This window comes from Indicator indicator, chromosome 10 (genome assembly GCF_027791375.1).
Source record: "Indicator indicator isolate 239-I01 chromosome 10, UM_Iind_1.1, whole genome shotgun sequence".
Lineage (NCBI taxonomy): Eukaryota > Metazoa > Chordata > Aves > Piciformes > Indicatoridae > Indicator > Indicator indicator.
Genome location: NC_072019.1, coordinates 35267817 through 35279664, shown reverse-complemented (window position 1 = coordinate 35279664; position 11848 = coordinate 35267817).

The window sequence follows — 11848 nt, the reverse complement described above, 5'->3', positions numbered from 1 at the left end:
ATAGCATCCATGGAAATGTCAATGGATCTGTCAAGAGCCCATCGGTAGGTTGCATCTCTGCCTTGATGTCCTGACGAGTCATGGGCCCACCGAGCTAAGAACAGCTCACCTCAGTGTTTCCAGTCAAGATCAGGATTAGGGTTTGTGTCCACCTGGGAAACTCTTGCAGCTAGATCTGCCTGATGGTTGTGTTGTTGTTCCTCAGTAGCTTTGCTCTTAGGAATGTGAGCATCGATGTGTCTCACTTTCACTGGGATTCTGTCGATGCGAGCAGCAATGTCTTGCCACAGATCTGCAGCCCAGATTTGCTTTCCTTTCCTCTGCCAGCCATTCTTCTTCCAGTCTTTCAGCCAACCCCACAAGGCAGCATTGGCTACCATCCACGAGTCGGTGTAGAGATAAAGCTTTGGCCATCTCTCACGTTCAGCTATGTTAAGAGCTAGCTGGACAGCTTTTACCTCTGCGAATTGACTGGATTCTCCTTCTCCATCTCTCACTTCTGCAACTCTGCGCGTTGGACTCCACACTGCAGATTTCCACCTTCGCGTGTTCCCAACAAGACGACAGGAACCGTCTGTGAACAAAGCATATCTCTTTTCATCATCAGACAGATCACTGTAAGGAGGAGCTTCCTCAGCACGAGCTACTCTCTCCTCTGGAGGTTTAGCACAGCTTGTGCCTTCTGGCCAGTTTGTGATCACCTCCACCAAACCAGGCCTTTCGAGATTTCCCATTCGAGCTCTCTGTGTTATCAGAGCCATCCACTTAGACCAGGTAGCATCTGTTGCATGATGTGGTGAAGAACCTTTGCCTTTGAACATCCAATTCAGAACTGGCAATCTAGGAGCTAGAAGAAGTTGTGACTCAGTTCCGATGACTTCAGAAGCAGCTTTCACTCCTTCATAAGCAGCTAAAATCTCTTTCTCTGTTGGAGTGTAGCTTGCCTCTGAGCCTCTGTAGCCACGACCCCAGAAACCAAGAGGACGTCCTCGTGTCTCCCCTGGAGCTCTTTGCCATAAGCACCAGGTTGGACCATTGTCACTGGCGGCCGTGTACAGAATGTTCTTAATGTCTGGACCAGTTCGGACAGGTCCCAGACCCATTGCTTGGACTACCTCTCGCTTGATCTGGTCAAAGGCTGCTTGTTGCTCAGGACCCCATTGGAAACTGTTTCTCTTTCGAGTCACATCATATAGAGGTTTCACAATCTGACTGTATCCAGGAATGTGCAGGCTCCAAAATCCCACTATGCCTAAGAAACGCAGAGTTTCTTTCTTGTTGATGGGATTTGCCATGGTGGAGACTCTGTTTATCACATCCATTGGGATGTGACGGCGACCGTCTTGCCACCACACTCCCAGAAACTGGATTTCTCTGGCAGGTCCTTTCACCTTGTCTCGCTTGATAGCGAAACCAGCTTGCAAGAGAATGTCAATGATTTTGTAACCTTTCTCGAAGACTTCTTCAGCAGTCTCACCCCAGACGATGATGTCATCGATGAACTGAATGTGTTCTGGAGCTCCACCTTTCTCCAAAGCATCATGGATCACTGCATGGCAGATGGTTGAACTGTGAATCCACCCCTGGGGCAAACGATTGAATGTGTACTGAATGCCTCTCCAGGTGAAAGCAAACTGAGGCCTGCATTCCTCTGCTATGGGAATAGAGAAGAAAGCATTAGCAATGTCTATGGTAGCATACCATTTGGCCTGCTTGGATTCCAGCTCATATTGGAGTTCCACCATGTCTGGTACAGCTGCACTCATGGGTGGAGTTACTTCATTCAAGGCATGGAAATCAACTGTCAGACGCCACTCTCCATTCTGCTTTCGCACAGGCCAGATTGGACTGTTGAAAGGTGAATGAGTTTTGCTGATGACTTTCTGACTCTCCAACTGACGAATCAAGTTTTGAATGGGCACCAAAGAGTCACGGTTGGTTCTGTATTGTCTGTGATGCACAGTTTGAGAAGCAACCGGCAGCTTTACATCCTCTATCTCATGTTGTCCCACAACTGCAGATTCATCTGAAAGTTCAGGTCTAATGGACAACTTCAATTTTCCTCCATCAATTTCTACAGTTGCTATTCCAAAAGCCCATTTGTAACCCTTAGGGTCTTTAAAACGCCCTTCTCTCAGAAAGTCAATTCCCAAAATACAAGGTGCATTAGGTCCTGTTACAACAGTATTTTTCTTCCACTGCTTCCCAGTTAAACTTATATCAACCTCTATCTTAAACAACTCTTGAGATCCACCAGTGACTCCCTGAATAGTTATAGATTCTCCCCCTTGATAATTTGATGGTATTATGGTGCACTGAGCTCCTGTGTCAACCAAGGCCCTGTACTTCTGAAATTTTGAAGTGCCAGGCCACTGGATGTACACATCCCAATAGATTCTGTTATCTCCATTATCCCTTACCTCCCCCTGGCGGAAGGCAGGGCACCCCTAATGGTGGGGATTACCTCCACATGTACAGCTGGCACAACGTCCAGCATCAGAATTAGGATCACTGTTGGAGCTATCAGAGTTGTTCTGGGAAACTGAGGAAGCGACAGCTACCCTCCTGGTATTGCTACCTCGGGATCTGCCCCTCTGCAGCTCCCGTAACCTCTTGAAAAGATCAGAAGTTGGTTGACCATCCCATCTGTTCATGTTCTCACCAAACTGATCACGCAGAGTTATCCAGATACTGCCACGTGATTGCCTCTGCTGTCTGTTTTGGTTTGACCTATTCTGGAATGGCCTTCTTGGAGCACGTCTGTTCCTAACAGCTGAAACTTGTATCCATCTGGAGGAAGAGGAATCAGAATCATCCCCCTTCATCAAGTTGGATATGGAGGTTTTAAGTTCCTCCTTCAGCTCTTTCATGCAATTCTCCATCTTTCCAGACAGAGCCTCAATGGCTGAAACCAAAGAAGTACGTGCAAGACTATCCTCCAACCGCCTCATTTGGTCAGTGAAATGGCCAACAGTGGGAGGCACTCCACCATAATTTCTTGCCACAATCCTGCTTGCCAGAATAGTAGCATAATTAGGAGGAGCAAGCTTAATGAGCTTTTTGGCAAGGCCTGTTCCAACAGGAATTTCATCAGGATTCAGAGTATTATGATCTCCATACATTATTTCTCTCACAGCAAACTCTCTCAGACGCTTGATTCCCTCATCTATTGTGGTCCAAGGCTTAGGGTTCCATGGTAAATCATCTCTGTTGGGGTACCTCAGCGAGACTGCCAGTAGGAGGCGTGCCCACAGAGAAACTTTACCAATGCACTTGCCTAGATGCCTGTCTATGCCTGTATCCTTTGAGAGCATCCCCAACTGAGAGGCCGACTTGTCACCTACCACCAGTGTTGGGGCTCCCATATCAAAACACCTGGCTAGCCAAGACAGGACTGGCTCATTATCTCCTCTGATGTAATCCTTCCTCACATGTCTAATTTCCTGTCTGGGTGCATTAGCTGACTGTATGTCATCCTCATCATCATCATCATCATCATCCTGAGGTTGCTGTCCCCATAATCCTGTTGTAATCCTCCGTTGAATTTCCTTGAGTTCAGAGGCTCTGCCAGCAGTTGCTAATCTACCAGGGTCTACATCCTGACCTACATCTCCATCATCCATGTGGGGTCTCAAGAGGTCTACCAGAGTTTTAAGGCTAACCCTCTCTTCCTCATCAGAAGGATCTTTCTTAACAGAGGGACCCTGAGTAGAAGGACCCTCATCTCCATCTGCACCATCTCCTGCAGCATCTGCATCTCCTCCTGCAGCTCCTTTACGCTTTCTGGTTACAGTGGCCACCAAATTTACTGGCTTGGTTTTCACATTCACAGCAGAGTTGGAAGAGCAAGTAGCCTTATGTCTTTCTTGACACAGTGCTATCAGTAGCCATATGATTATTCCAAGAAGCAACAAAATTAAGATTAAGGCTAGTACAAGATATCTAGGGTACCACTGGTTCCAAGAACCCTCTGTAGTTGTAAGAGGAGTAACAAACTCATATGTGTCTGCTAGCAGATCCATAGTTGAGTTACCACAGCTTCTTAGCCCAATAAGACCACAACAGAATTCACCAACATTCAGTAACTTGTTCTTAACCCAAAGAAATGACTTATACGCCACATATCTCACAATCTTGTCTATCATGCAAGAAACGGCCCATCTGTAAACAATTGCACCGATAATAGATGAAATAAAATTACTCAAAATCCAAAACAGCTTCATTTTGCTTCCTAATCTGAGCAGAAATAAATCAAACAAGCAATCGAGCCCCACGTTGGGCGCCAAAAATAAAAAGTGTGTCGGTGTGAGCTGAAATTCCCCCCCCAACAACAATAACCAGGCTAGCTCAGTCTGGAAGAAAATGAAAAGCTGTATTTACAAGCAGAGTCTAAAATCTACAATGAAATGCAATGAATATATACAAATATACAAAATTCACGACATTCACAAATATATACAATCAGCAGAAAAAGCACAACCGATCTCCCTTTGCTTCCCCCCAAGGGGACCCTCCCAAAGGGGCCTCTCTCTCCCAGGAGCTTCCCCCCCAGACCCCCCTGGACAGAGAAGCAGAGTTAGTTAAGCAGAAAGTTGTTAACTTAGCTGCCAAGGTCAGTGTGTTATCTTCAGCCAGAAGAGAAGAAGAAACAGCAACCAGACAGCCCAGCAACTGCCCCCACTGCCGAACGCAGAATGTGCAGAGTGCCTACTTTGTTTTGGGTAATAGTTCTTAAACATTTCTATCTATCCAATGGAAGTGTTTAGAACAATCGTTATTTTGCTTTCTTACACCCAATAGTGACTTATTTACATTCTTTCACTTTCTCTGTTCTGAACTTTGCAAGGAAAAATTAAAAAGACAGTTTCAAACCACCACACATCCTGGGCTGCACCAAGAGAAGCACAACCAGCAGGTCAAGGGAGGTGATTCTCCCCCTCTACTCTGCTCTGGTGAGACCTCACCTGAGGTACTGTGTCCAGTTCTGGAGCCCCTATTACAGGAAGGATCTGGACATGCTGGAACGTGTCCAGAGAAGGGCCACAAAGATAAGCAGAGGGCTGGAGCTCCTCTCCTGTGAGGACAGACTGAAGGAGTTGGGGCTGTTCAGTCTGGAGAGGAGAAGGCTCTGTGGAGACCTTCTTGTGGCCTTCCAGTATCTGTATCTGAAGGGGGCTACAAGAAAGCTGGGGAGGGACTTTTTAGGGTGTCAGGGAGTGACAGGACTAGGAAAAATGGAGCAAAACTAGAAATGGGTAGATTCAGACTGGATGTTAGGAAGAAGTTTTTCATCATGAGGGTAGTGAGACACTGGAACAGGTTGCTCATGGAGGTGGTAGAAGCCTCATCCCTGGAGGTTTTTGCAGCCAGGCTGGATGTGGCTGTGAGCAACCTGCTGTAGTGTGAGGTGTCCCTGCCCATGGCAGGGGGTTGGAACAGGATGATCCTTGAGGTCCCTTCCAACCCTGACAATTCTGTGAAGCACACACTTGTATGTGTCTGCTCACAACACCAGCTGAAAGTTAGCATCTGACCCACCACTTGAAACTCACTGTAGTTAATGGTTCCTTTTGAACTTTCCTAATAAGGATGTAACATCTCTAGCCCCCCCCCTCCCCACTTTTTTTTTCCTAAAGAAAGGTATTTTAATAAAATGGAAAAAGCAAGGGAAGCAAAACAAGAAGTGTTTTATGTTCACAGATATCTCACATTACATCTGCTACAAATACTTTATGGGCTACATGGCAAAACCGAATGAAAAACAAGATTGACCTTGAGATGTTTCATTATGATTTCATTGCTTCTGGTAGCTTTACTGGGTTTTACCACTAGGCTATTAAAAACATGTGGAAATTATACAGAACCAAGTCAAACTGAGCATTTTAAACCCCATTCTTCCATCTTTTCTTCCATTTAAATACTTTTAATAGTTCCTTTCTATAGTTCATGAGTTTTCTTGAAAACAAACTCAAAGCAGAGAGATTTGGGTAGTCCATATTTTACTGATAGCTTAATCAGTAAACTTATGATCTGTGCTTGAGAATAAATCATCCAAGTCTCTCAGGTATTCCAATAGAAGAAAGCATTTCTCTGACACAAACCCTTCCTAACCAAGTATCTGGAGAGGGAAGAAACAAGATGGACAGGAGGGTATCAGCCCAGCACTGTTGTTGGAGCTACTTCTAGCAGAAAGTTCAGAAATGAAGCCTGCAAGCTGTGTGATGGAATTTCCACTGTGACTGCTCATTCCCAGTTGTTTTCTCACAGGTGCTGCGCACAGCTCCATGCCATGCTTTCTGTACAAGCAGTCTGCAGAGTAAAGTTCACAAAAGCTATTAGAGACTTTCTGCACCCAGATGTTTTGTTCATCCCCTCTCTGAAGAAGATGGGAACAATCTGGAAGATTCACTTGAGTTCTCTCTGCCTGGTTTGACACTGGAAGATTCACTGTGGTTCTTCCTATCTACTTTACAGAGAGAGGAAGAACAAGCAAAGTGAGTCTCCCAGTGCCAAATCCTTTAAGCTGTGGATTATGAGGGTGCCTCATCGTACAGCAACTCTACTGTCTTCAGCACACCAGTAAACTGCTTTGAGTTTTATCTACTGCTGCATTTGAATTAAAAGAAACAGAGGCCCACTACAAAGAAGGGGAGAGATGTAGAGTGCTGTAGAAGTAATCAAAGTTGATTTGAATCCTGTATAAAAGATATACCCTAAGTAAAGATTTGTTCATTTTTTGATGGCTGCTCACAAACACACAATTATATCTTAAGTAATAAAAGCAAGAGACTCATTCATTTCTTGTCTTCAACTGGGAGCTGAAAATACTGCAAGTCAGTTGAAACCTTCAGCAGCAGCAATATCATAATCATCTGCTAAAAACCAGATTCTGGAACTGCCATGGGAAAAACTTGAGACAGCCCTGGACAACTGTGCATTAAACCAGTTTTTGCCTGCCTCAAAATCCTTTAAAGAAGGATTTTATTGATGGCCTGTTTAACATCCTTGGATACTAGTGCCAAATCTTTATGGAAACATTTTACATTCTGGATTATTAGAACACATTTATCATCCACTGACTGCACATATATCTCACAGCTGGCTGACTTTACAATAGCAGCATGAATCAGAGCTACAGGGCACAACAATATTTTCCTCACTAAAGGAAATGGAGTTCTTTAGGGAGTTTACTCACTGCTTTTATATTAGCAACATAATAAAGCAATGACAATGACCTCCATAAATTATTTCCATCGGAGAATGAAATATCTTGAAAAAAACCAAGGTTAAATTCCTCTTGCATAAAACTCTCTATATGTTTAAGTTTTTAGGACAATTATTCCCAAACCCAGGAAGAAAGACTCAGCAATATTACACTGTGGAGTGAAATCAGTTCACAGGAGATTGGACTATATTACAGAAGCTTTCCAAGAGACTGCTTCCCATCAAACCCATTTATAAAATGTGTCTTTGTTCTTAGTATTTTGTGTAAGCAAAATTTGTAAAACTGTTCGTGGGCTCAGTCAAGATGGTGACAATCAGCAGGATAAACTCTTAGTGCTCCTCAGGAACCACTGCCAAAAGGGAACAATTTTTAAGATTTGATCACATCCCTCCAGTTTCTCTGTCCTGTGGGAACCACTGAGGAGCAGAAGAAATGGCAGTTTGGACACTTCCCATTCTCATCTGTTTTGTCAATACAGGTCCAGAGCCTCACTCCTGAACATACCTAACTACTGCTACTCCAGACCCTCAGGCTTTTCAGGAGAGAGTCCCCTGTATTCATCTTGCAAAGCAACACAAGAGGAGATAATTTGTCCTACAGATGTCTTAGGAGCAGGCCTGCCAGCCCAACTCTTCAGCACCTGCAGGAGCTGAAGGATCCTTTCCCCAGCTGTCCTTTTAATGGACAATCCTGTAGTATTTATGACAGGAAGCTACAGAAAACAATCTCCAAGTCCCCAAAGCAGATATTCTTTTGTTCAGATGATCCAACAGATCTTCACCCCAGCACAGCTGTCTGACCCAGAGCTGGCTGCAAGGAGGGTGGCTGGAAATTCTTGGGAAAAGCAGCCCCAGAGAGATGCTGCCAGAGCTCTACAGCTGGCAGTTGGTTAGGGCTGCTGCTGCTCCCCCAAGGGAACACTCTGCAGCCTCCTCCTGCCCCACCACATGCCCATTGAAATGTGATCAAAAGTCTTCCTTTAGAGGTTGTTTTCTTCCTTTTTTGATCTCATTGTGTAAAGCATCTCTTTTTCATTAGACATAACACACCCCAAGTAGCAGAGCATGCTGTGGCCAGGCCCCCAAGGCAGAGCAGCAGCCCCCTCACCATACCATAATGGTGCCGTACCCCCACAGCCCCTCACTCTGCCTCCCTCCCCCAACCAGCATCCCCCACAACTCACCCCTCCTGCCAGCTGAGGCTGGTCCTGCTGCTGCTGTGAGAAATCATATCCAATCTCAGAAAAATCTCCTTTTGCCTCCTTTTGTGCAGCATCCTTCATAGCAAGGACACACGGCCTTGAAAAACATCAAATACAATCAGACCTGCTTGCATGCAAACCACAGGTGAGTGCTAAGCACATGAAAATGGATGCTGAGGAAAAAAGTTGCCAGCTGAATCACAGAATCCCAGAACATACCTGGTTAGAGGGGACCTGCAAGATCATCCATTCCAGTCTTCAACCCAGCACTGAAGGGTCAGCACTAAGCCATGTCCCTCAGCACCAGGCCCTCACTGCTTGAACATCCCCAGGGATGGTGACTGCAGCACTGCCCTGGGCAGACCATTCCAATGTTTGAGAACCCTTTCAGTGAAGAAATATTTCCTAACATCCAGGCTGAACCTCCCCTGGTGCACTTGGAACCATTTCCTCTGGTCCTGTCACTTGCCACCAAGGAGAATGTTTTAGGCTGCAGGTTCTCATTACCCATACATCTATTTCAGCCTTAAAAACTTTCAGTTCTTCTCCTTCCCAAACCCAAGCAGTTCACAGCAAGAAACTTCCATGAAAACAACAGTTGTGTTCCACTTCAGCCTTCAAAGCTCCCCTCTGAATATTTGCTGTTACCACCAAGATCTGCACCTGTGGCAGCTCCACCCGGGCCCAGGCATGGAGGAGTACCACAGGGCCCCTCCTACTTGTTGTGGCCTAGGCCCTGCAGGCCTCGCACTGCCAGTCAAGGCCCTTTATGAGGCTCATTAAGGGCCTGGAGCACCTGGCCTGTGAGGAGCAGCTGAGGCAGCTGGAGTTGTTCAGCCTGCAGAAGAGGAGACCTCATTGCTCTGTACAGCTCCCTGAGGAGAAGCTGGAATGAGAAGGAGGCAGCCCCTTCTCATTGATGACAAGCATCAGGACCAGATGAACCAGGGGAGGTTCAGGCTGGATGTTAGGAAATATTTCTTCACTGAAAGGGTTCTCAAACATTGAAATAGTCTGCCGAGGGCGGTGCTGGAGTCACCATCCCTGGAGGAGGTATTCGAGCAGTGTGTGGACCTGATGCTTAGGGACATGGCTTAGTGTTGACCCTTCAGTGCTGGGTTGAGGGTTAGACCGGATGAGCCTGGAGGTCTCTTCCAACCAGACATATTCTGTGATTCTGTGTTGTCTCCTTCTGGTTCTCTCTCATCAGTCTCTTACAGGACAGTCAGAAAGCATTCCTCCTGGGGGGGTTGAATTATAGAATTGTCAGGGCTGGAAGGGACCTCAAGGATCATCCAGTTCCAACCCCCCTGCCATGGACTCCTCACACTACATCAGGTTGCTCACAGCCACATCCAGCCTGGCCGCAAAAACCTCCAGGCATGAGGCTTCCACCACCTCCCTGGGCAACCTGTTCCAGTGTCTCACCACCCTCATGGGGAAGAACTTCTTCCTAACATCCAATCTGAACCTATCCATTTCTAGTTTTGCTCCATTTTTCCTAGTCCTGTCACTCCCTGACATCCTAAAAAGTCCCTCCCCAGCTTTCCCACAGGTCCCCTTAAGATACTGAAAGCTTCTACTGGGGAAGGGGAATGTCCTTCACCACAACAGACACTCAAGGGATTCAAGTGGGGTTTGGAGCACCTGATTTCTCACAGAATCACAGTGTAAGGGACTGAAGTTTAAAGAAAATTCAACAGTTCTCCATAAAAATCCACACATTCTCAGCTTGTTCAGGAGTAGAATAAATTTGTCTATTTCACCAAAGTGAGGCAAAGCTTCCACTGGGGTATGCTGTAGATAGCAAATTGATCTGATTTTATACAGAAATCTATCCCAAAAGTCATCTGGAAAGCTCTTTTATTGCTCAGCTGTATAGCTGACATTAAAAAACGTGGGGATTATGCAATTTTTAGCACCAAGCTTTTATGTATTTTGGGAAGCAACCTTTCCTTCTGTGATTTGTGATGGTCTTGAATTGTCCAAGGTAGGAAATATAAGCTTGAAATTACTGTCATGTGCTACGGGAACCCTAAGGGAGAGTGCAAAACTAGATCTCCAGCAGGAAAAACAGCTGGCAGAAAATGAAGCCAACTGTTGTTTCCAAGTAAATCCTGGAATGCAGCACGCAAACTAGCACGTGTTCAACCAGAAATCCTCAAAAGACAACATTCCATGGAGCAGACTGGCTACCTCAAGTGAAGGACATGATAATCAAATCAGCAGCCTCCCAACCAAGTACCCTCTGTAGGTCTTTCCTCAGTTTCCTTATTTTCCATGAACCAAACAAAGAAATTTCTCTTGATGCTTTAAGAGTTTTCTCCTAAGGCACCCCACACTCACTTTTCTCTTTTGCTTCGTCAGACTCCCTTCTGACTCCCAGTGTGAATGCCATACAAGATGTGGAAAAGTCTAGCACAGCTATTAAAAGAGCAGACTGCTACTCAGTCTTCTGGACAGACCTTTGGAGACGTTCACAGAACTGCCACATGGGTAAAGCAACAGCAAGACAGAAACTTCACCAAACTCTGCAAGGCAGATAGATTTATTTTTTTTTTTAATATATATATATATTCACAAGAGCAATTTTTTAATCTTCAGGCCTTCCTAGAACAGGCATACACTGCAGGCTTTGGCAGCAGAGATAAAATATTACGGGATCCAGCCTTACTTTGTTTTTCTTCTCCAAATATACACATTGTTAGAACAGAGGAATAATTGCATCCAGAATTAATAGTGCTGCCTGATGACCAAAGTGCCTCCTGTAACTGCTCCACATACAAAACTACTGCAAATATCCATCTTGCCTGATCAACAACAGCCTCTCTGGGGTGGAGGGAAAGAAAAGCAGCATATACAGGGGTCACTAAAAATGCAGTGACAAAACCAGCATTTGAAGGCATGTGCTCAAAACAGTCCCATATTGTTATTACAGATGGTAGCAGTGAAGGAAGAGAAACAGAATAAACAAAAGCCAGCTTTTGTGAGTTCCAGAGCAATCCCTTATGATCCTGGGTCTTGTATAAGATGATTTGGAAGCTTTGGAAAGGCATTCAGGGTCTCTCCCTGGATAAGGCACTGTAACACACTGTCTTCCACCAGCCTGGCCCAGCGCCACAACAGCTCCTGCGGAATTCATTGCACGTTTTGCTAAGTGTTCTCTGTGTATCTCTGTAGATATGTACACACAGGCTGAGAGGGAAATTTTCCATACGCCTCCCTGCAAAACATCAGAGAAACAAAAGCCATTACATAAGGGAATACAGCGTTCAGATAGTGCTAAACTTAGTACCTGCTGACATGTGGCTCATGCCCCAAATCCAATGTGTTGATTCAGAAGTTCTGTGTGCTCTAAGTCTGTAGGTATAAATGATTTCTTCTCTCACAAATTCTTTCATACAGCCCAGCCAGGAGGTCTA